Source organism: Haliotis rubra, unplaced genomic scaffold, assembly GCF_003918875.1.
Source record: "Haliotis rubra isolate DU_JTF1 unplaced genomic scaffold, ASM391887v1 Scf844, whole genome shotgun sequence".
NCBI lineage: Eukaryota > Metazoa > Mollusca > Gastropoda > Lepetellida > Haliotidae > Haliotis > Haliotis rubra.
In genome coordinates this window covers 242,637-266,764 of record NW_025767573.1, presented here as the reverse complement: position 1 = coordinate 266,764, position 24,128 = coordinate 242,637, and the positions used below count along the sequence as shown (strand labels likewise).

Here is a 24,128-nt window from a genome sequence, read left to right as displayed (position 1 = left end):
TAAGGCCAGAAGACATGTAGACTACCCACGATGGAGGTATTGCTAGCTCCGTACATTGTTAAGGCCAGCAGACAAGTAGACTACCCACGATTGAGGTATTGCTAGCTCCGTACATTGTTCAGGCCAGCAGACATGTAGACTACCCACGATGGAGGTATTGCTAGCTCCGTACTTTGTTAAGGCCAACAGCCATGTAGATTACCCACAATGGAGGTATTGCTAGCTCCGTACATTGTTAAGGCCAGCAGACATGTAGACTATCCACGATTGAGGTATTGCTAGCCCCGTACATTCTTAAGGCCAGCAGGCATGTAGACTACCGACGATGGACGGCTGAGAAGTTCAGAGTCTAGTTAAGACGGACTGTTGCTGTAGTTGGTTGCTGATTGGCTTACAACTTAGGCTCACATACTTCTGTTCCGCTGGTGCTCGGATCCAACAGTAGAGGAACGATTCGTTCTAGTGATGTAAAACCTCCTCCAATGAAAAAATGACGACATCCTCCTCCTCCTCCTCATCATCATCATCGTTTGCACAATGCTTGTACTTTCTTCATGTTTTGGAAGATGCCGAAATCTAAGGGAGCTAATTCTGGTGAATACGGAGAATGTTGAATGAGTTCAAAACCATGGTGATGTATTGTCGCCATGGTGACAACCTCTTACAGCTTGTGTACAGGTACATTGACCTTTGTAGAACAATACACCTGTAATGACTTTTCCGGTTCGTTTACTCAAATATCATAATATAATAATATTGCCCATGACCTCCAGAGCAAAGGATGTCCGCATGGATGGCTGTCAGAGTTGTCAGTCGGATGTTCGTGATGGCAGCGCTAGTCAATTTGGTCAGTTTTCATCAACAGAGAATACTTCATGCAGAATTATACTGCCTAGTTTAAATTCATCGTACTTAATGCATGCAAAACATAAACGGTGTACATCCTTCTCAGAATTAGAAATTTTAATGATGTACGAGTCCCACATTCTGAATATAGATATTCCGCATCAGATATACCTTGCAGTTTAGAAGCCAACAGATGATTAAGAGAGATCAAATACACAAGCAGACATATATGTTTCAGTGTAACCATTGACCAAAAATACAATCATCATATAATAATATTGTATGAGCACTGATCATTTCTTAGTTTATGCACATTGCAGAGATACATATCGGAATATACATAGTTGTTTTCAGATGGCATATTTATAAGGAAGCAGAGATAATTGTCTAACATATTTGGATTAGGTGCCTGATTCTGAGGGTGTGGGTTCGAATCCCGGATGGGACTCAACCCATCTAAAGTACTAGAATCTGTACTTTACAAAGAAAGTGTATATATACACGTGTTATATTTGGTAATGTAGGTATTTCTCACTGGGATACTGTTCACAAACCCTTAACAAATGGAATTCATCTTTAACATGATTGCTATCTTTCTTACAACACAAAAGACATGGTCCGTTTGTTACATCTGCCGATTCTGAGGTCCACTCTACATATCTTGAAACAGATGATAATAAAAAAACATAAATGACTAAGGTTAGATCCAGCATGGTGCAGTGACTGTGTGCAATAGGCCGTCTTCTGTGGACACTTTGAACGTACAGGCTAGTCACATATTCGTTGTGAGTGCAACAACTACGTGGATAGCACGGGTTCAAGGTGGACTGAGGCACCGCAATTAGCTGTGCAGCGTTATGTCCCTTGGGTGTACCAGGAACCTACAATCGTGGATCGGGGGATCTTGCTTCTCCCTGAGCATGTTTCCGTTTTTTTTAGCATTATAAACCTGCTGGTGTGTTTCAAATAAGTGGCATCAACCTCAGACCTGCATCACTTCGGGCTTTCCTCCCACACCAAGCTGTGACGTCATGTTACATAATGTTAACAGCGGGCTGAACCCAAACTCATTCACACTCACATGCATACTACTTTTCCCATTAATAGTACATTAACAACAATACAGCCACAACTGATAAATCATATTCAGAAGCCAAACATGTTATAGTCATACTGTTGTGGTCCCAAATGGCCGTGATCCAAGTTATGCAGCTACATTAGATGGTGAGAGTTGATGCCTCGCGTCCAATCTAGGCTCTGGGTGTCAACCCGCAATCTGATATGAATTGGGATGAACATTTGTTGGATGCTGTCAGCATGTGATACATCTTCCTCTGTTGGGAACAAGTCTAAAGCTGCAGAAATACGACTCCATAAAACACATATTTAGTTCTTTTTGTCGGTCTGGCATTTAACATGCAGCAATGCATATTGATACCAAACACCAATACATGTTTGTATAACTTCAATATTGATTTGTTCGACTAGATTATCCAATAAACAAGCTAGTGATCGCTCACCCGTCGGTTTGACAAGTGTATTAGGAGAGTCAGCGTGTGAACATACACATTACAGAGAGGATATGTTACATACACATTTAGAGAGGGTATGTGGAGAATGCGCGCGGACACGTTTGTATTGTTTCGGGACCGCCTTACCAGTAACATACCCTGGCTGGACTGGGTCACATTGTCACTTTACCCTGCGTGACCTGGCTTGCTAACATATATATATACGATGGCTGGACTGGGCCAAATTGTCACTTTAATCTACGTTGGTTGGTTGGCTGGTTTGTTGTTTTACGCAGCACTCAGCAATATTTCAGCCATATGGTGGTGGTCTGTAGATAATCGAGTCTGGACCAGACAATCCAGTGATCAGCAGTATGAGCATCGATCTACGCAGTTGGGGTACAATTACATGTGTCAACCAAGTCAGCGAGCCTGACCACCCGTTAGTCGCCTCTTACGACAAGCAAGGGTTGCTGAAGACCAATTCTAACGTAACGTGGCTTGCCTCAGTCCAGCAGGACATCTGTCAGCATTGGGAGAAATCATATTGTGCAGATGGGAATCAAATGATTGCAGAACAAAGACGCAAGTCGTGATGCTTACATATCTGTTCAAATTATTTAGTTTCATATCACCTTGAAATCAAAGCATATGCTTATGTAATTTCGGATGTATATAAAAATAATCACTTGTCTTGAACAACTTACGTCATGTTAATCTATTTAATCTGAGATCTGTCTTAGTACCATGTATCAAAATAATCTCCGTCTTGACCCATCGTTGCCTGAGTAACAACTGGGGACCTTATTCGACGTCTGATATATAGTGGCTGACTAGGCATACGCTATTTCTCAGGATCATTCGTTGCCTTAGTGTCGTGCTATCTTAATTCTATTTCCCTCTTGTTTTCTCTAAAAGCCTTTTGACGTCTTGTCTGCTGTAGTAACGCTTTTATCTACTGGGAGTGAGACAGGTGGTGAGCCACTGTGACGAGTTTCGTCCCTTAGCCGTGGCAGAATAATAGGGCTGTTGCTGGGTTAGTGGGTGCGATTCCACCCGATTGTGATCATTGGCTTGTCAGCTCCACATCCTTGCTCGTTCAGGAATTTTGGAATGAGGGCAGCTAAAAAGTTGACCACAATTGACAACGATGAAGTGTCCATCCTCAACAGTTAGACCGACGTAAATACCTAATATAACGGATTGCATTTCAAGCAAATAGAAACAACCATCATCATATTCCTGCAGGCATTAAAGTGACCAGGTTTTCACTGTTGATGAAATGAACAAATCTGGCAATTGTATTGCCAACAAGTATCACCAGCTCAAACTCGAACACGACCCAAGCGGACATGGTGCCACCTATAGGAGGGATGCTGCTGATTGGTCTGCCACTGCTCAGCGGAGTTCTTGAGAGGAAGACAGGGCATTGAAGATGATTCCAAATCAGAAAGACCTTCAGCTGCCACCACCGATGAAATTGTTGATAAAATATATGATATGATTATAGATGATGGACGAAACACCATATGTCATAAAGCCAACACCATCGACATCACGAGAAAGTTGAAAACAGTCGATGCATTAACATGGCATGGAAAGGTTTCAGCACGTTTGGTTCCAAAGGCTTCTGACTCCTGATCAGTACCGCTCAGACCTATCAGGCCCACTGATGTTCAACTATGTGTAACCATGGATGAGTCTTTTGCCACTGTCAACCAGATAATATAAAACATTCAAAACAGTAGAAACGTGTAACTTCTCCTCTTCCTAATACCCCGAAGAAGGTAAAATCTGTTCGATCAGTTGGCGAGGTTATGGCTTCGTTCTCCAAAGGAATCCTTATAGTGGACTACCTTCTGAAAGGTCAGATCACTAATGCCAAATATACTCTTTAAAAGTAGGGAACCTGAACTTTCAATTCGGATAGGAAGTATACGCGTTCACAAACTTTTCAAAGACACATCTTATTTCTCACCACCCCTAAACACAACGCATGGAATGCACGTGCACAACGCAGTAGCCCCACATACGTGCATGGGGTGTCATTCTTGATTTTGACGGTTTTCAAGAAGGTTGTTGAAAAATCACTGTAGACTATTAATTTTGAAAATCATCTTGCATCACATAGTTGTTAGTGTTTGTTTCTAGCCGTTTTTTCCTTTTGAAAATGAAAATCGTAAACATGCAAATTTCACGCCATACACAAATCATCTTTCAAGAGCGATTACTGTGCATACAACTATGGTCATAAGGAAGTGCAAGTGGTGAGGCACTCTCAAAGCATTCATTATTATTATATCAACATTGATTGACTCCGATATATCTCACAATTTTTCAGTTGAAAATGAAGTTTCTTACTTTTTAAGAGTATAGTATACTAATCTGTTAGGCATTAGTGTGAAAAACTCGCCAAAGGTATATAGTTCCACTTGACAATGCAAAATTCGGTTGTTGCCATAGTTGCCATAACTGACTGGTTTTGAATGCATTGGACGTCTTCAGCATTTACCAAATTTGGTATCGTGAAGTTATGACCTCTTTGCAACCGTTATAAAAGAGATGTCTGGCAAGCATTATACAAGTGATAACGTCAGTTCTGCTGCGGGCGACTTTGTGCACCACCAATAAAAGGCCTGCTATACCTGTAGGTCAAGGAAGGACAGCATTGCTTGCATAAATGTATGGACTGAGTGAGCGAGTGAGTTTAGTTTGAAGCCGTATCTGCAATATTCCAGCTATATGGCAGCGGTCTGTAAATAATCGAGGCTGGACCAGACAATCCAGTGACCAACAGCATGAGCATCGATCTACGCAATTGGGAACCGATGACATGTGTCAACCAAGGCAGCGAGCCTGACCACCCGATCCCGTTAGTCGCCTCTTACGACAATCATGGATTACTGAAGATCAGTTCTAACCCAGATCTTCACGGGTTAAATGTGTGGACCTCGAAGGGGATGATATTGAAAAAGAATTAGCAACCATCTCCACCATCGCTCAGAACGTGAATCAACAAACGATGGTATGTTTAAGGAAGTGTTAAAAGCGGCGTAAAATCAAATCTAGTCCAGCTCCTCATTTCCTATCTCTTTGAAAACCTTTGTTTCCGAAGTCCTGATGATAGGCTAATGTTCTATACTGTGTCGGTCGTAGGGGTGTACAATGGGAGGCGCCTTAAATCTACTGAGTAGCTCGCGTCTCTTAAACTAATGATATCTAATTGTCGTGGGTTCGAGTCCCATATCACCCTTTTAACATTTCTTTCTCAGCCAGGGTCATAGCTCAAGGTTTTCAGTGCGATTTTGCAATCTAGCTTACATCTTGACGTCGCCTCAACTCAACTCTTATCACTTCTTAAATGTGTATATAGTCTTCTACTTGGTGTAACTAATCTACGTAGCCCTAGTAGCCTTAAAGAGACAGGCCTATTTTCCTTGCTTGTCTTGTCAATTTCTGATGTCTGTAAATGTTTATGTGGATACCTATGTAGTCTGGACAGGTAACAGTTTCTCTCCCCTGCCGCTCGTACAGTGCAGTGTCTTCATGTTTGTTTGTTGCTTCCCATAGTCCATCCTCCAAGATCTCCAGGATAACGTGTACCCTGGAGATTATCGAGGATGACCATAGTCGTGATTCGAAAGTAACTGAGTGCTGGTCCAGCTCGGGTTTGAAAATGATTTGTGGACATATTTTCAACTCAATTTACCAATTACTGATTGCAAATGACCAAATCTCAAACTGTACCGATCTTTTCAAGAAACGCCTTCAGTCCGCACACCGTTGCAATATTACTTCTTGAATTGAATCGGCCCGTTTGCTCTGAACAATGTCCTTCATCTTTCCTCCTATATTCGAATGGAACTGAATTGTTTTGTGACTTAGTCATTTTGACGTCGATTCATCATGTTTTGGCCAACGGAGCTGTAGATTATATAGGCGGGGTCCTTATGTCACTTCCACCTGGGCCCCGTACTGTGTTATCAGGACACTGTATACTATGGTGGTGTATGACATGGAGGTCCATGTACTTGCCTCGAGATATGCAGCATCTTTCATTCATCGGAATGTGAACAACGCTTACTAGCCCCAAGAAGGAATGTATTGCTGATATGAGCATCGTTACAACCAAGACATGCAAACTCCACAATGGAACCTATGGATGAAAACGATCCTATTCATAACAGCAGACATCGATTTCTTCGAAAGAGAAATATGTGAAACACAGCGGCTCGGAGAACCCTCTCAACAACGCGGTCGATATAGGGAAAAAGTCTTTCCATAACCTCACGGTTCCGCTTACATGTGGAATTAATACATCGGAAGGCAATACTACGCTCTCGATAATTGATTAATCGACAGAGCACTTGTAGGCAGAGAGCCTATGCGTTGACAACAGGTACGGAAGTCCTGGCGAGGCAAGGGGTTGAGCTTGGTCACAGAAATGGTGTGCCAGTTTATCTAGTTATTACCACCGCGCCACAACCATTCCAACAGTGATCAGATCGATTCTGAAATGAACATGATGCTATGAAGTCCCTTCACATCGAGGACAGAGAATGGACCGTTCGGTTTGCTGATGTGCCATCGCTTCGAAAAATACTCTTGTTCGTGGAGAGCGGAGGAAGAGCGCCCAGACACTCAATGTGTGTCTGCACCCTCTGCAGTTGACACTAAGCAGCAGACGACAGTTTCAGGCAAAGAAGAGTGAAGCGCAATCACTGAGAGAATATAACAACGACTGTGTCTACTGGAAACAAGCATTTATATAGGCAGTGTTCGTTATCCTCAACAGCTGATGCGTTGTTGTCATCTATATATGACTATAAATCATGCACAATTCTGTATCGATCGCTACAGACGAGTCCGCCGATCTGGCGCTTCGCCTCTTTCTAGCCTAGTTATTGGTACCATGCCTAGGCAACAGACCATGTGTGATGGTAGCGGGCTTGCTGCAACACCAGAGGCCTGATTCATGGGACAATTTGGATAGGCTTGTCATGGTGAGTTCCCTCTACGATTCCTACAGTATGGTGTCATGTGTTAATCACGTCAAATTCATTGATTTTGACGTTTGTAAACATTACGAGGGTGGAGCCTGGCATATGAATGTTGTGGCCATTGAATGAATACAAGTTTATTTTGCACACATACACGACAGACGTCGTGTTTATGTTTCTCTTAACATTTATAATATCTTCTGATTGATTGTTTGTGTCGCATTGTTGAACGTTCGGCGAGATGACAGCACCACATTGTGTTGACATCTCCGCTCTGCCATCCCTCGCCATAGTGTCCGCGATACACGCGGTACTAGGCTTTTAATATGCATTCAAATAATAATGTAATGAGATGAGAGCTGCAAACACTGTCTTCATAATCAGGCCAGTGCATATTTGATAGAATGTTTACCATAAATGTGCAAATATTGACTAATCCCTGTTGCCGATACAATTCGGCGGTTGTTCCATCAACTGGATTCAAATGCATAGGTGGATCACGGCCACTACTATCTATTATGCTAAGTATAACTCCAGCAGGCGCTGATAGCTGTATCGCGGAACCGTGCATCGTCAAATGCAAATGTTCGCCGATATTAGTATTACGTCACGCGATAAATCATAAGATGGAATTGCAGAATTAGTGCGCGTTGCACTGAGAACAACCAAAGGTCGCCAAAATTCATCGTATGATATCACCCCGCATAATACAAGTGTTTATCAAGGCAAGCCCATTAAAATAAGACGACTCGAATTCTTAAGTGCAGAATCATTCTCCGTAACACTTAGATGTAGAAGGTTACATATTTCTGCCTCTGAGGCTGATACGAACTGTGAGATTTCAGGGAACTATGCAAGATTACGTCTTGATGGAGCTTGATACCGTTCAACATAAAAGACATATTTATGATTTTAGATTCAGTAGAGTTGAATCTGAAATTTTCTATGCGGACATCACAGCTTTCTGGTGGAGGAGCACGCCGCTTTTGTTGGGCCCAATAGGCGCCAAGACTATCAAGAACCCAATCATAATGTCGGCAATATTCATTGCCTGGCAAATAGGGGCATTGATCAAGGAGATTACCATGAAATAAGTACTGGCTCCCACTACAGACGAGGACAATCATTAAGTCAGCTGTTTCGCTCGTCAATTTCGGCCCATGACGGAAAAAGCCTTGAAAACTTGCATTACCTAAAGTAAATGATAGCACTCAATTTCATGCAGCAGTTATGAGATCCCAAAATATCGAACTTGGACAGTGACATAATTTAATTACCAGAAATTTGCTTTGGGCAAACAGCGCATACCAATTAGATAAACAGTAGTATAATATCACCAAATGGTTCCAAATACTGAATGAATATGGAGTGAGGAAATGGAGTTGAGCGGTGATTCGCTGATGCACCAGGTTGCCTGTCGGAGGTCGCCGTGAGAGGAGACTAGGCGTTGTGAATACACTGGTGTTGGGTGTCGGTCTTATCTCGGCTGCATCCATACTGTGCAACATGGAACCTAATTGATACACACTCAGACTTGCACAATGCATTAAGGACATTATGAATATTTGATTGTGTAGACTGTCAGTGGTGGAAGTGCCGGCCTCACGCCATATGCATATTAGTCTCATATAAAGTAATTACGTGAACGTCACTGATGTAATAATTGTTTTGGTGGACAGCATATGTTTTCATACAACACGTTTCCCCAGTCATTACAGTAATGGGTATGGTCAGATTTGTCGCACCTGTTTAAGACATGTTAGTGTACAGTCAGTTTATCTCCCATGTGTACAACGTATTTTACTACACAGTCACAGTGTCGCACCTGTGCCTCAAGTCACGAACAGTCATCTTGTCTCCCTTCTGTTGCACACGTCAGGGAACAGTCATCTTGTCTCCCTTCTGTTCCACACGTCAGGGAACAGTCATCTTGTCTCCCTTCTGTTGCACACGTCACGAACAGTCATCTTGTCTCCCTTCTGTTGCACACGTCACGAACAGTCATCTTGTCTCCCTTCTGCTGCACACGTCAGGGAACAGTCATCTTGTCTCCCTTCTGTTCCACATGTCAGGGAACAGTCATCTTGTCTCCCTTCTGTTCCACATGTCAGGGAACAGTCATCTTGTCTCCCTTCTGTTCCACACGTCAGGGAACAGTCATCTTGTCTCCCTTCTGTTCCACACGTCAGGGAACAGTCATCTTGTCTCCCTTCTGTTCCACGCGTCAGGGAACAGTCATCTTGTCTCTCTTCTGTTCCACACGTCGGGGACAGTCATCTTATCTCCCTTCTGTTCCACACGTCAGGGAACAGGTACCTTTTCTCCCATCTGTTCCACACGTCAGGGAACAGGCACATTTTCTCCCACCTGTTCCACACGTCAGGGAACAGTCACCTTTTCTCTCCTCTGTTCCACACGTCAGGGAACAGGCACCTTGTCTCCCCTCTGTTCCACACGTCAAGGAACATTCATCTTGTCTCCCTTCTGTTCCAGACGTCAGGGAACAGTCACCTTGTCTCCCATCTGTTTCACACGTCAGGGAACAGTCATCTTGTCTCCCATCTGCCCCAAACGCAAGGGAACAGTCATCTTATCTCCCTTCTGTTCCACACGTCACGAACAGTCATCTTGTCTCTCACCTGTTCCACACGTCAGGCAACAGTCTTGATAGGAAATGGATCCTCTTGTAATACTTCCTTGAATATCGGATCCTGTTATATATATATTATATGCATGTTGACAGTCTGGTTGGGAAATGTTTCCTCTTGTATATTACATTCATACAGGTTGAGTGAATTTCAAATATTTCAACTTCTATTTGTGTATTTCGTTATTTAAGCAATGAGAAATGAAATATACTATTGTGGATTGTGTAGGCAGCAACTCGTATATCATGGTTATGTTGGTTTTATGAATGAAAATGTTGTCTGACAAAGACGTCATGTACACGTCGCCTTAATTACACGTGTGTAGGCTGTCTTAATGAGACTCCCGTATATATTACATGTGTGTAGGCTGTCTTAATGAGACTCCCGTGTATATTACATGTGTGTAGATTGTCTTAATGAGACTCCCGTGTATATTACATGTGTGAAGATTGTCTTAATGAGACTCCCCTATGTATCACATGTGTGAAGATTGTCTCAATGAGACTCCCGTGTATATTACATGTGTGTACATTGTCTTAATGGGACACATGTGTATATTACACGTGTTTAGTTTGTCTTAATGGGACTCTCGTGTTTATTACACGTGTTAAGTTTGTCTTAATGAGACACATGTTTATATTACACGTGTTTAGTTTGTCTTAATGAGACACATGTGTATATTACACGTGTTTAGATTGTCTTAATGGGACTCTCGTGTATTGCACGTGTTTAGTTTGTCTTAATGGGACACATGTTTATATTACATCTGTTTAGTTTGTCTAAATGAGACACATATTTGTATTACATATGTGTAGATTGTCTGATTGAGACACTCCGTTTTATTACACATGTGTAGATTGTCTAAATGAACATGCTTGTATTTTGTGCTCATGTAGACTGCCTGAATGAGACACTTGTGTGTACGTCGTGTGTAGACTGAGTGTGATTTACGCCGCTTTTAGCAATATTCCAGCAATATCACGGCGGGGGACACCAGAAATGGGCTTCACACGTGTGTGTAGATATATGAGACATATGTATTACACTTTTTGCATATTTTCTGAATACGACACCCATATGAGTAGGTTGTCTGAATGAGACACTCATATATATTACATGTGTGAAGGTTGTCTGAATGAGACACTCATATATATTACATGTGTGAAAGTTGTCTGAATGAGAGACTCATATATATTACATGTGTGAAAGTTGTCTGAATGAGAGACACTCATATATATTTCACGTGTGAAAGTTGTCTGAATGAGAGACACTCATATATACTACATGTGTGAAAGTTGTCTGAATGAGAGACACTCATATATATTACATGTGTGAAAGTTGTCTGAATGATAGACTATCATATATATTACATGTGTGAAAGTTGTCTGAATGAGAGACACTCATATATATTACATGTGTGAAAGTTGTCTGAATGAGAGACACTCATATATATTACATGTGTGAAATGTTGTCTGAATGGGACACTCATATATATTACATGTGTGAAAGTTGTCTGAATGAGGCACTGATATATATTACATGTATGAAAGTTGTCTGAATGAGACACTGATATATATTACATGTGTGAAAGTTGTCTGAATGAGAGACACTCATATATATTACAGGTGTGAAAGTTGTCTGAATGAGAGACTCTCATATATATTACATGTGTGAAAGTTGTCTGAATGAGAGATATTCATATATATTACATGTGTGAAATGTTGTCTGAATGAGAGACCCTCATATATATTACATGTGTGAAAGTTGTCTGAATGAGAGATATTCATATATATTACATGTGTGAAATGTTGTCTGAATGAGAGACCCTCATATATATTACATGTGTGAAAGTTGTCTGAATGAGACACTCATATATATTACATGTGTGAAAGTTGTCTGAATGAGGCACTCATATATATTACATGTATGAAAGTTGTCTAAATGAGAGACACTCATATATATATATTACATGTGTGAAAGTTGTCTGAATGAGAGACTCTCATATATATTACATTTGTGAAAGTTGTCTGAATGAGAGATATTCATATATATTACATGTGTGAAATGTTGTCTGAATGAGAGACCCTCATATATATTACATTTGTGAAAGTTGTCTGAATGAGACACTCATATATATTACATGTGTGAAAGTTGTCTGAATGAGGCACTCATATATATTACACGTGTGAAAGTTGTCTGAATAAGAGACACTCATATATATTACATGTGTGAAAGTTGTCTGAATGAGAGACACTCATATATATTACATTTGTGAAAGTTGTCTGAATGAGAGATATTCATATATATTACATGTGTGAAAGTTGTCTGAATGAGGCACTGATATATATTACATGTGTGAAAGTTGTCTGAATGAGACACTCATATATATTACATTTGTGAAAGTTGTCTGAATGAGAGACACTGATATATATTACATGTGTGAAAGTTGTCTGAATGAGAGACACTCATATATATTACATTTGTGAAAGTTGTCTGAATGAGAGACTCTCATATATATTACATGTGTGAAAGTTGTCTGAATGAGAGATATTCATATATATTACATGTGTGAAATGTCTGAATGAGAGACACTCATATATATTACATGTGTGAAAGTTGTCTGAATGAGACACTCATATATATTACATGTGTGAAAGTTGTCTGAATGAGGCACTCATATATATTACATGTGTGAAAGTTGTCTGAATGAGAGATATTCATATATATTACATGTGTGAAATGTTGTCTGAATGAGAGACCCTCATATATATTACATGTGTGAAAGTTGTCTGAATGAGACACTCATATATATTACATGTGTGAAAGTTGTCTGAATGAGGCACTCATATATATTACATGTATGAAAGTTGTCTAAATGAGAGACACTCATATATATTACATGTGTGAAAGTTGTCTGAATGAGAGACTCTCATATATATTACATTTGTGAAAGTTGTCTGAATGAGAGATATTCATATATATTACATGTGTGAAATGTTGTCTGAATGAGAGACCCTCATATATATTACATTTGTGAAAGTTGTCTGAATGAGACACTCATATATATTACATGTGTGAAAGTTGTCTGAATGAGGCACTCATATATATTACACGTGTGAAAGTTGTCTGAATAAGAGACACTCATATATATTACATGTGTGAAAGTTGTCTGAATGAGAGACACTCATATATATTACATTTGTGAAAGTTGTCTGAATGAGAGATATTCATATATATTACATGTGTGAAAGTTGTCTGAATGAGGCACTGATATATATTACATGTGTGAAAGTTGTCTGAATGAGACGCTCATATATATTACATTTGTGAAAGTTGTCTGAATGAGAGACACTCATATATATTACATGTGTGAAAGTTGTCTGAATGAGAGACACTCATATATATTACATGTGTGAAAGTTGTCTGAATGAGAGACTCTCATATATATTACATGTGTGAAAGTTGTCTGAATGAGAGATATTCATATATATTACATGTGTGAAATGTCTGAATGAGAGACACTCATATATATTACATGTGTGAAAGTTGTCTGAATGAGACACTCATATATATTACATGTGTGAAAGTTGTCTGAATGAGGCACTCATATATATTACATGTGTGAAAGTTGTCTGAATGAGAGATATTCATATATATTACATGTGTGAAATGTTGTCTGGATGAGAGACACTCATATATATTACATGTGTGAAAGTTGTCTGAATGAGAGACACTCATATATATTACATTTGTGAAAGTTGTCTGAATGAGAGATATTCATATATATTACATTTGTGAAAGTTGTCTGAATGAGGCACTGATATATATTACATGTGTGAAAGTTGTCTGAATGAGACACTCATATATATTACATTTGTGAAAGTTGTCTGAATGAGAGACACTGATATATATTACATGTGTGAAAGTTGTCTGAATGAGAGACACTCATATATATTACATGTGTGAAAGTTGTCTGAATGAGAGACTCTCATATATATTACATGTGTGAAAGTTGTCTGAATGAGAGATATTCATATATATTACATGTGTGAAATGTCTGAATGAGAGACACTCATATATATTACATGTGTGAAAGTTGTCTGAATGAGACACTCATATATATTACATGTGTGAAAGTTGTCTGAATGAGAGGCACTCATATATATTACATGTGTGAAAGTTGTCTGAATGAGACACTCATATATATTACATGTGTGAAAGTTGTCTGAATGAGGCACTGATATATATTACATGTGTGAAAGTTGTCTGAATGAGAGATATTCATATATATTACATGTGTGAAATGTTGTCTGAATGAGAGACCCTCATATATATTACATGTGTGAAAGTTGTCTGAATGAGACACTCATATATATTACATGTGTGAAAGTTGTCTGAATGAGGCACTCATATATATTACATTTGTGAAAGTTGTCTGAATGAGAGACACTCATATATATTACATTTGTGAAAGTTGTCTGAATGAGAGACACTCATATATATTACATTTGTGAAAGTTGTCTGAATGAGAGATATTCATATATATTACATGTGTGAAAGTTGTCTGAATGAGAGACACTGATATATATTACATGTGTGAAAGTTGTCTGAATGAGAGACACTCATATATATTACATGTGTGAAAGTTGTCTGAATGAGAGATATTCATATATATTACATGTGTGAAAGTTGTCTGAATGAGAGACACTCATATATATTACATGTGTGAAAGTTGCCTAAATGAGAGATATTCATATACATTACATGTGTGAAAGTTGTCTGAATGAGAGACACTGATATATATTACATGTGTGAAAGTTGTCTGAATGAGAGATATTCATATATATTACACGTGTGAAAGTTGTCTGAATGAGAGACACTCATATATATTACATGTGTGAAAGTTGTCTGAATGAGAGACACTCATATATATTAGTGAGGGTCTGCTACAGGAGGCTTACTATTTGTGTGAATGTCAAATGTATCTAGGAACTTTAATATTACATAGATGTGTGCACTTATATGCACTATGAGTATAGGTAGAAAAATGTACTAGGAGCCTGAAATTCACAGGGCTTTTCAATTGTTTATCCCTTGGGTGTAGTCTGTCTGAAATCCATATGGATTGTTGGTTGTAGAGCTATAGTTGCATTGCTAATCGATTGGGTTTATTTGTGATTCTTGTCCTATATTGTTATAAAACATGCAACGAACCTGGCCCCCGACGCGATGGGACCCGGTGAAATATACTGTGTTCTATAGAGTAACATTGCAGCAGAACTCAGCAATAGCTGCAGCGAGAGATAATTGTGTTTCCCTTGCAATGTGGGCCATGTGTCTAATTGATAATCTTACAGCAGTTTCCCTGAATCAGTTGACAGTAGGAGTAAGGTTAGGCACAAAACACGACCACTTTACCCTAGACGAAGTTTGTAATGAACATATTCAACTAAATTATGGCACTTGTGAAGGAATGCATTAATTATGGCCTATTCATTTGCTCGGGGTGGTAGACAATACTCCGTAAATGTCAACACAGGGCGAATGAAGTCTCGTGCATACAACCACTCCACTAGCGCACTTTGAGAAGATTACAAAGGTAAACATCATGGCTTGTGGACTCGTTGAAGTTTCGTGGTTCATATGCTGAATATTTCATGATTACAAGTTGTACTTCTCGAACTAAACATGTTTCGGTGTATTTGGGATGGGGAGGACCAATTCGTGGTATTGATAAGTTTCTCCTAGTGCTGGTATGGAGAAGTGGGATTGATTGTGTGTGTTTGCAGCCCGGCGGTGGGCTAGTAGCTGTCGATATGACTATTCTACTTCCACACACAAGGGCTCCGGGGTAGTTTTGATCACAATTGATGTTGGTTGTTTTTGCTGTCGGTTTGACACAATTAACTACGATTGTTTCTGCCGCAGCTTCAGACCCTCAACCCTAATGATTTTTTAATCATTTTTGAACCAAGTTTTTTGGTGTTGCTTGTCAGGACAAACAGTTCAAGTTGTGTTCCAGATCGACGTGAATATTTAGTGCTACTTATCCGTCAGCAGAACCATTTGGTGTTGATTGCGTACCAATTCAGTTGGAATAGATAGTACTATCTATACATCAGTAGATCCATTTCGTGATGTTCGTGTTCCACTTCTGTGGAAATAAGTGGTGCTATTTGTACACTAGTACAGCCAGCTGGGGTTGTTGTTTCTCCAGCGCAGTGGGAATGGAAGTTGGTGGTATATAGCTTCATTTCAGAACAGAAGGTTTTTGGCTCTTTTTTAGTGGGAAATGTTGATACTCAATTACAGTACCCTTGTTCAGTGGGAATAGTCCATATTCGCACTGTTGTTCAGTGGGATATATAGCTTCATTTCAGAACAGTGGGAATAGTCCATAGAAGGTTTTGGGGCTCTTTGTTCAGTGGAAATAGTTGATACTCCTGTTCAGTGGGAATACAGTAGCACTGTGCTCCTGTTCAGTGGGAATAGTTGATATTAGCACTGTGCTCCTGTTCAGTGGGAATAGTTGATATTAGCACTGTGCTCCTGTTCAGTGGGAATAGTTGATATAAGCACTGTGCTCCTGTTCAGTGGGAATAGTTGATATAAGCACTGTGCTCCTGTTCAGTGGGAATAGTTGATATGAGCACTGTGCTCCTGTTCAGTGGGAATAGTTGATTTCCGATTCACGGTGTTCTTGTCTAGATAAGTGGGAATAGCTGATGTCTTCTACAGTGCTCTTGTTCAGTTGGAGTAGTTACTATTCGCTTGGATTGTCTATTTTCAGTAGATATTGGCAGTGCTACAGTCCAGTGGGGAGGGGTACTATGCGTCTGTGTCAGTTCAGTAGGTTTCCGAGCGAGTTACTTGTACGTCAGTTTGGAGAATGTGTTGGTTTAGTTTGTGTGCCAGGTTGGCGGGAATTGTTCGTGTTTGTAATACGCCTGTATAGTAGAGCCTTTTGGTGTTGTATATTAGTATAGAGGGGAAACTGATGTTAGTTTACGTGAGTTTAACAGAAATCAGTTGGCGTTTGTTTGTCAAGTTTGATTTCCATTTTGAGCTATCTATTTCCATTATCAGCCACAAGTCCATTAGGTAGTCCTTCAATACATCGTGTATCCTGAAGACGTCAGTGGTGCATGCCAGTTCATAGTGATTATGTATCATGTCAATTGAGTTCCAAGATTTGACATTTTTGCATCCGATCTCCAGACAAAAAGAAGAAGTCGTTTGTATTTCGATTCCAAGCTTGGGGAATCAGAAATCAGTAGATTTGTCTCCCAAGACGACGGCCTGTCAGGTTATTTAGCTCTCAGCTGTAGGGGTCTGTACGTTTTTTGGCCTCTAAGTTGTAGACGATTTCAACTTGTTCACCAGTGAGATTGTATCTGAATTCAGCTTGTCCACCAGTGAAATTGTATCTGAATTCAGCTTGTCCACCAGTGAGACTGTATCTGAATTCAGCTTGTCCGCCAGTGAAATTGTATCTGAATTCAGCTTGTCCACCAGTGAGATCGTATCTGAATTCAGCTTGTCCACCAGTGAGCTTGTCCGCCAGTGAAGTTATATCTGAATTCAGCTTGTCCACCAGTGAAATTGTATCTGAATTCAGCTTGTCCCCCAGTGACACTGTATCTGAATTCAGCTTGTCCACCAGTGAAAGTGTATCTGAATTCAGCTTGTCCACCAGTGAGATTGTATCTGAATTCAGCTTGTCCACCAGTGAGATCGTATCTGAATTCAGCTTGTCCACCGGTGAGATTGTATCTGAATTGAACGTCTTCATCTGTGTCACTTCAGGCAGGGAGTCGTGTGTGGCCTGGTGATAGTATGAAACTGTTAGTGTTCTAATATATATAAATCTGACTGTATTCTAGTTGGTCTCCAGAAGGAGGCTAGTGGTGCTCCAAAATAAGGCTGGTTGTACTCTAGTGGGACTTCAGGATGATGATGGTGACAGTATTATAATTATTATAATTGGACTTCAGATGGAGGCTGTGTGTATTATAGTAGGAATCCAGGGTGAAGCTGATTCTATTCTGGTGGGACTTCGGGATGAGGCTTATCCTATTTTAACGGGAATGATGCTGATAGCTTTCTAATGAGACTTCAGATTGAGGCTGTGAGTATTATTGTGAAACTCCAGGGTGAGACTTGTTCGATTGTAATGGGCCCCCCAGAAAGATTCTGATTGTACACTTGAAGTCGAAAATGAAATGGACCATCAAGAGAACAGGCAGCAGTCCTCTTCGCAGGCAGTAGCAATCTACCATCAATGAAAGTCAACGTTTAACGAAGTCAATCATATTTTTATTGATTGATAACAAGGGATGCTCACTGAGTGAGATATGCCATTGGTTAGGTCTGACAATTTTTGCACGATTCAGGATTGTAGCACACTCGAGTCGTCTTGCAAGGAACGTCTGTGTGAACTTCTGCCTCCATACGGGAATGATAGATGATAGATCAAGTGGACTGACACAAGCTCTTCCACCATATGCGTCATCTTCATCTGCTGCTATCTCAACTGACATGGAGTAGAGTTGAGAAGAGAAGGAGATCCCGTTAGGACTGCTGACGGTCTGCATTTGTTCATCATCATGTTGAGGATAATGGACAACATGTCACATAATAAAGAGATTATTTTTGTTTGCCCCTCACAATGAGTTCTTGGGGAAGGTTAGGCTACTTTGCATCACTACAACTTAAGTCTGATGTCCTGCCTAATTTGTGGTGAAGTTTTAATGATATTTGTGAAATAAATACTAACTGATACTGGGAGTAGTTGATGTTAATACGACGTGGTAGCGCGAAGTAACACGACACACTATGCTGTTCACATGACATGATCTTTTTAAAAGACGTTAACCTTACAGGGCTCCTGGGAGGTTACGACGACATGACCTCTGTAATGCTCGATATTGTGACACTACTACTTCTACTGTACACATAATGTTATCCTCGTTGGTGATTCGTCCCAGCACCTCTAGTGCTTGCCAAAGGTGCATATTCAAATGTCAATGAGGTGGATGCCATGGTGTGTGTGTGACGGCGTGTGTGTGTATGTGTGTGTTGGGGGATTGCGAGAGTATCAGAGGAGACACAGCTCATTAGGCATAACTTCAACCATTGATTTTCCTGATCTGGTCTCGATAGGGTTAATATGCGTCGTATTGTATGAAAGACACAAGCAATCAGTGTTTGTAAGATAAGATCATGAATAATATCCACAAGCGCCACCATACAGAGACGATGTGGATAGACAGTTCGTTTCGTCATCATACAACTACAAGATGTACTGAACTCGGTACTGAACACTTCTACAATTGAAGTGCAATTTAAATGGCGTTTAATGCCACGACTAAAATTAATTATTTCGTATAGCACGGTATTAGCACCTTGCATGCACTTTTACTGAATTGTCGGTTTTATAGCGTTTGCTCGCTGAGATCTAATGTCCCAGATTACCTAGTGAAACATAATATGTTGATTCTGAGCTGACCAGTGTGTGCTTTGGTCTCTTTAATAACTAGCGCCATGGTAACGCCTTTTAACGTGTTTTGGCATGGCGCAACCAGGGGATCGAACCACAGACCTTTAGTTATCAGCTGCACCACAGAAGTTGTTTGACACAAACGAAGTGAAAGGCGGTAGTGAAAAGTATACTACCCATCAAAAGTTTAGACTCACCTAAAGCACTCACTATATGTTATGCATATATGTGTGGTTACATCGAAGATGAATTTCTCCACTAACTTTGGGGAACCAACTACAAACTTTATGCAGATAAATTGCACGAGGACCATGCATTAAATTGCTAAAAAGCATGTGCAAATATCGTGCATGTGAACAGCTGTGTTGTAAAATTTTGTTAAAAATTCACCAATTTTCACTGTTTCATCCTTTTTTTAACCCATGGCAATAATCTTTCAACGTCACGAATTTGTTTTACAATACATAAGTTTATGTGTAAACAGTACCTTTAAACAGTATGGTCAATTTTGCAAAATCTAGTTTAGAAGAGTTGACTTAAGTAAGTGGCTACATTTACACTAGTGAGTCTAAACTTTTGATGGGGAGTATATATTCCAAGATCATAATCCACATAGTTGGCAGTGTGATGAACGTGAATACATTGCACGAACTAGAAAAGATGAAGTACAGGAGTACCCGTGCCTCTTCAACATGGAGATAATCTACTTTAACGTCTTCCAATAGGGAATAGATAGAAAATAGCTTCTTTTCCCCAGGGCCACTTTACTGTAATAGCAAAACGGATCGATTGAGAAAAATGTCCTGTCTATCCATGTGTTTGTCACATTTGTTTCCGCAGTCCAGTGCCATCCACCATGCCTCGGTTTCCGTCTTGGTGATACAATGGCGGGTTCTTCTGGGAAACCCTGAGACTGTCCTGGAATGAAAGGGCTCTCTGGCTGGATATTCCTTTTGATTTTCGGTGTGTACTAAGAAATGAATATTTTATTACGTTTCAGTGTTTACCGCAAAGAAATCCATCGGAAGGGAAACGGACATGAAAAGTAGCTTTCCATTGCTCTTTGGAACGTCACCAAAAAATGGCGACCGAAACATTGATTGGTACAAAACAGGCATCGGCTCATATCGCCGATTTGACCTTTACACTTGTGGAATTTTCTCTGTAATTATTTGTTTTATTTATAGAAATTACTAATAATGACCCGATAAGCATGGTTATATCATTTTGAAGTTTCTTGTATACCGATTGAAGCTGGTTTCATTCTGTCTGGTTGTACAGATGTCACGTCACTAATGAGTTGCGACATGTTGTATCAGGTAACTGTGACGTCAGGCCGTGTAACCAGTAGCTGTATATCATATTGCTGCCGGATCATCTGGTACACGAGACGCTTGTATGCTGAATACAAGCTGAATTATGAAACAGGTTGTCTGAACATCTGAAATTGACTATGGCATAAGCTCATTTACTAACGGTGATGTTTGTTCAGTTACGGAAGAAAGATTCTATCATATAGAATATACTCATTGAAAACGTAATTGAACTCATGTACACAACGAAACAAACATGCCTATTTTCAAACAAAATCTAAAACAGGGAATATGACTTAATTCCTGTTTCACCTAGTGTGTGTGTTGTCTGGGAGCGTGTTTGCTGGCATGGTGACGATCCCAAGAGGGGCCAACATCCGATGCTGGGGACACGGCCTACTCCTGGTGGCCGGGACGGCACTGGCTATCTGGACTGGAGCTTTGATAATGTTCTGTTGGTGTAGAATTCAGGACGTGGAACAAAGCGCTAATCATGGCTTAAACGATTGTGTCCTATCTGTATTGATATGGGAATAATCTGGCCATGTTGCTGCTGTTTCCAGGATGTTTGGTCACTGTATATTGACTTCTTCTGCTGGAGATACGATGCCGGGTCGGACGATGCCTTCAGGGCATGAATTTTGGCAGAATAATGACATGACGGCTAATATTACATCCATATCTCCCTAGTCCAATATATACAGCAGCGGACTCCACGATCGATTAAAACAATCCACGACTCAATCTATGAACCTATTATCCATTTTATATGCTTGCACTAGAATTCATTGAAGCAGTAATGGAAATTATCGTCATCGCAAATAAATAGACATGCGCGGTGTCTAGATATGTTAACTAACCCGTGGAAAATATGAACAATAACGCAGATCGGATTCTAATGAAACACTGAAAATAATAATGGCATCGGAAACCAATGATATTGTGATCACTTCTCTCTAAAACAACGCTACTGGTGTTTGGTCGTGTAATTTAGACGGTCCATGGTGAATATAATTTTGCAGGTTCGGGTATCATAACCGTGTTATATTGAGGGTTCAGTCGAAACAGTTTCGGACAAATGCTTATGCAGCAACATGGCAACATGTGTAATAACAGAAACCTTGTAAATATACATGTTAGAGCTAGCGCCGAAATCCTTATTCAGCTGTGTGGCAACAGGTGGAATAATCGCGTTATAACGAGGTCATGGTGGATACAAAACGCCGCGACCTGTGTTTTCGTGCAATAACGAACGTGGGCATTGAGTTTGGCAAGTTTTATATAAGTCACGTGGCTGAATGTGCCATAACGGTGTAATGAGGAAGTTGTGGATGACAAAAACATGTCGGCAAGATGGCTGCACGTCTCCTAACTGTGTAGCTGTGACAGGGGGTACTGTACTGTGCAGCGACATGTCTTTACATCATTGACATCCGGCATCAAGGGCCTTCCAATCTCATAATGTCATACTTTTTCGCGGAGTTTACGAGAAATTCATGTCGTTAAATTTTTTCTACTTGCTCAATAAGGTTTTCAAGTGTTATTAGAATTTAAACTTCCACAAGAGTCCAAAGATTTTCTTAAAATGCAGTGTTAATATATGAACTTGAACTTTGTTTGAAGTCGATGGCTTTATCTGCTGGCCAAGGGGCGGTGGGGTAGCCTAGTGGTTAAAGCGTTCGCTTGTCACGCCGAAGGCCCGGGTTCGATTCCCTTCATGGGTACAATGTGTGAAGCCCATTTCTGGTGTCCCCCGCCGTGACATAGCTGGAATATTGCTAAAAGTGGCGTAAAATTGTTGGTCAAACGAAATAATGGCTTTGTCTCTTTAAGGGAAGGTTTACACTATAAGACTATCTGAAAGTGATATATATGCACACTATTGTAGCTACAACAAAGTAAACTGCTCGTTGTTAGCGTCTGTGTCTGCTGACTTTGAATGTCAGCCAATTCAGTGTATCAGCTGTAGAGGCGTGGCCCTATTTTACGTACAGGCTTTCGAAAACACATGGACTTAGTAACAAGAATCCAAATTACACCAAATGAATTCAAGTTGCATCTAATAGTTAATACAGGGTGCATCAAATAGTTAAACCAGGGTAGGCCTAATACTTAATTCAAGCTGCATCCTATAGTTTAATACGGGGTGCATCAAATGGTTAAACCCGGGTAGGTGAAATAATCACTACAGGCTGCATCCAATAGTTGATACAATGTGCATCAAATAGTTAAACCAGGGTAGGCCAAATAGTGAATACAGACTGTCAATTCATATTGACAATACAAAAAAGGACAAAGAGTTAATCCGTGGTTAATCATATTTTTCATCTCAGTACCCAATGTGTAACTGGCTAAAGCTAAGTTTGTTTGTTCGATTATTGTTTAACGCCAGACTAACAAATATCCAATCGTTCAGACGGCGGCCCTTTAATAGTGGCGTCCAGTAATTGACACCATTAGCATCGATCTCTGCACGGTGATGTGGTGACACTGTTAACCAAGTCAGTGAGTGTGACCACCCGACCCAGCCGCCCCTTACTGCCAGCATGTGGGTTGCAGTTGACCTATATTCTTCCCGGAACTCCCACGTGTGTTGAAATATGAGTGAACCCAGTAACACCTATGTTTGTTATACAGATGAAATATACACCTATATGGATCAATATTTCACATGGACATACCTAGACGTCCTTCATATTTGATTTTGTTTTGTTCTGCATAATTGAATGTATGGATATAATATCGTTTTTCTAATAATGATATCAAAACACGTTGAGGGCGTTCCGTGCATTGTATACTTGACAGTGCATGAATCAGATTTGATTAGTATACGTCATAGCATTGTCACAGTCGTACCAGGATCCGGTGATAATCAGTTTTAGTTCCAGATAGGCCTCGATTGTGATTCTTTGTTTGCCGGCACTATACCTCAGTTCGTGCGTTTCACATAAACAGTGGATGTCTACAAACCTGTAGAGAATATTGCGATAAACACTATTAAGACTAAACTAATGTTTTCACGTTTACTGTGCATGAATTTTGAATTATAACATGCCCATGTATTTTACTGCCTCCGTGGGCCAGTGGATGTAGCCTCTGCTTGGACAGAGGAAGGTTCCATATACTGGCCAGTCAAAACGACGACACAAAAAGGTACTTGTTGTTCCTCTGCCTGATGTAGGCAGTAAGGAGATACAATAGAACTGGAGCTGGAATTCATTTTGTGTGTATGAGTTGGTTATCAACGTTGTACGGATCGATGGCGTCTCAAAAGGCTAGCACTATAGAACCGGCGTTAGTGCAAGCAAACA

General features: G+C 40.2%; 1 protein-coding gene across 1 annotated transcript in view; it reads left to right on the top strand.

Annotated features, from left to right (window-relative positions):
• Positions 1–6,467: 6,467 nt before the first annotated feature.
• LOC124262537 overlaps positions 6,468–24,128 on the top strand; it is a 52,570-nt gene continuing 34,909 nt past the window's right edge. The window contains exon 1 of the mRNA XM_046697041.1: positions 6,468–7,360. The gene's annotated coding sequence lies outside the window, so the exon portion shown is untranslated. The remainder of the gene's footprint in view (positions 7,361–24,128) is intronic.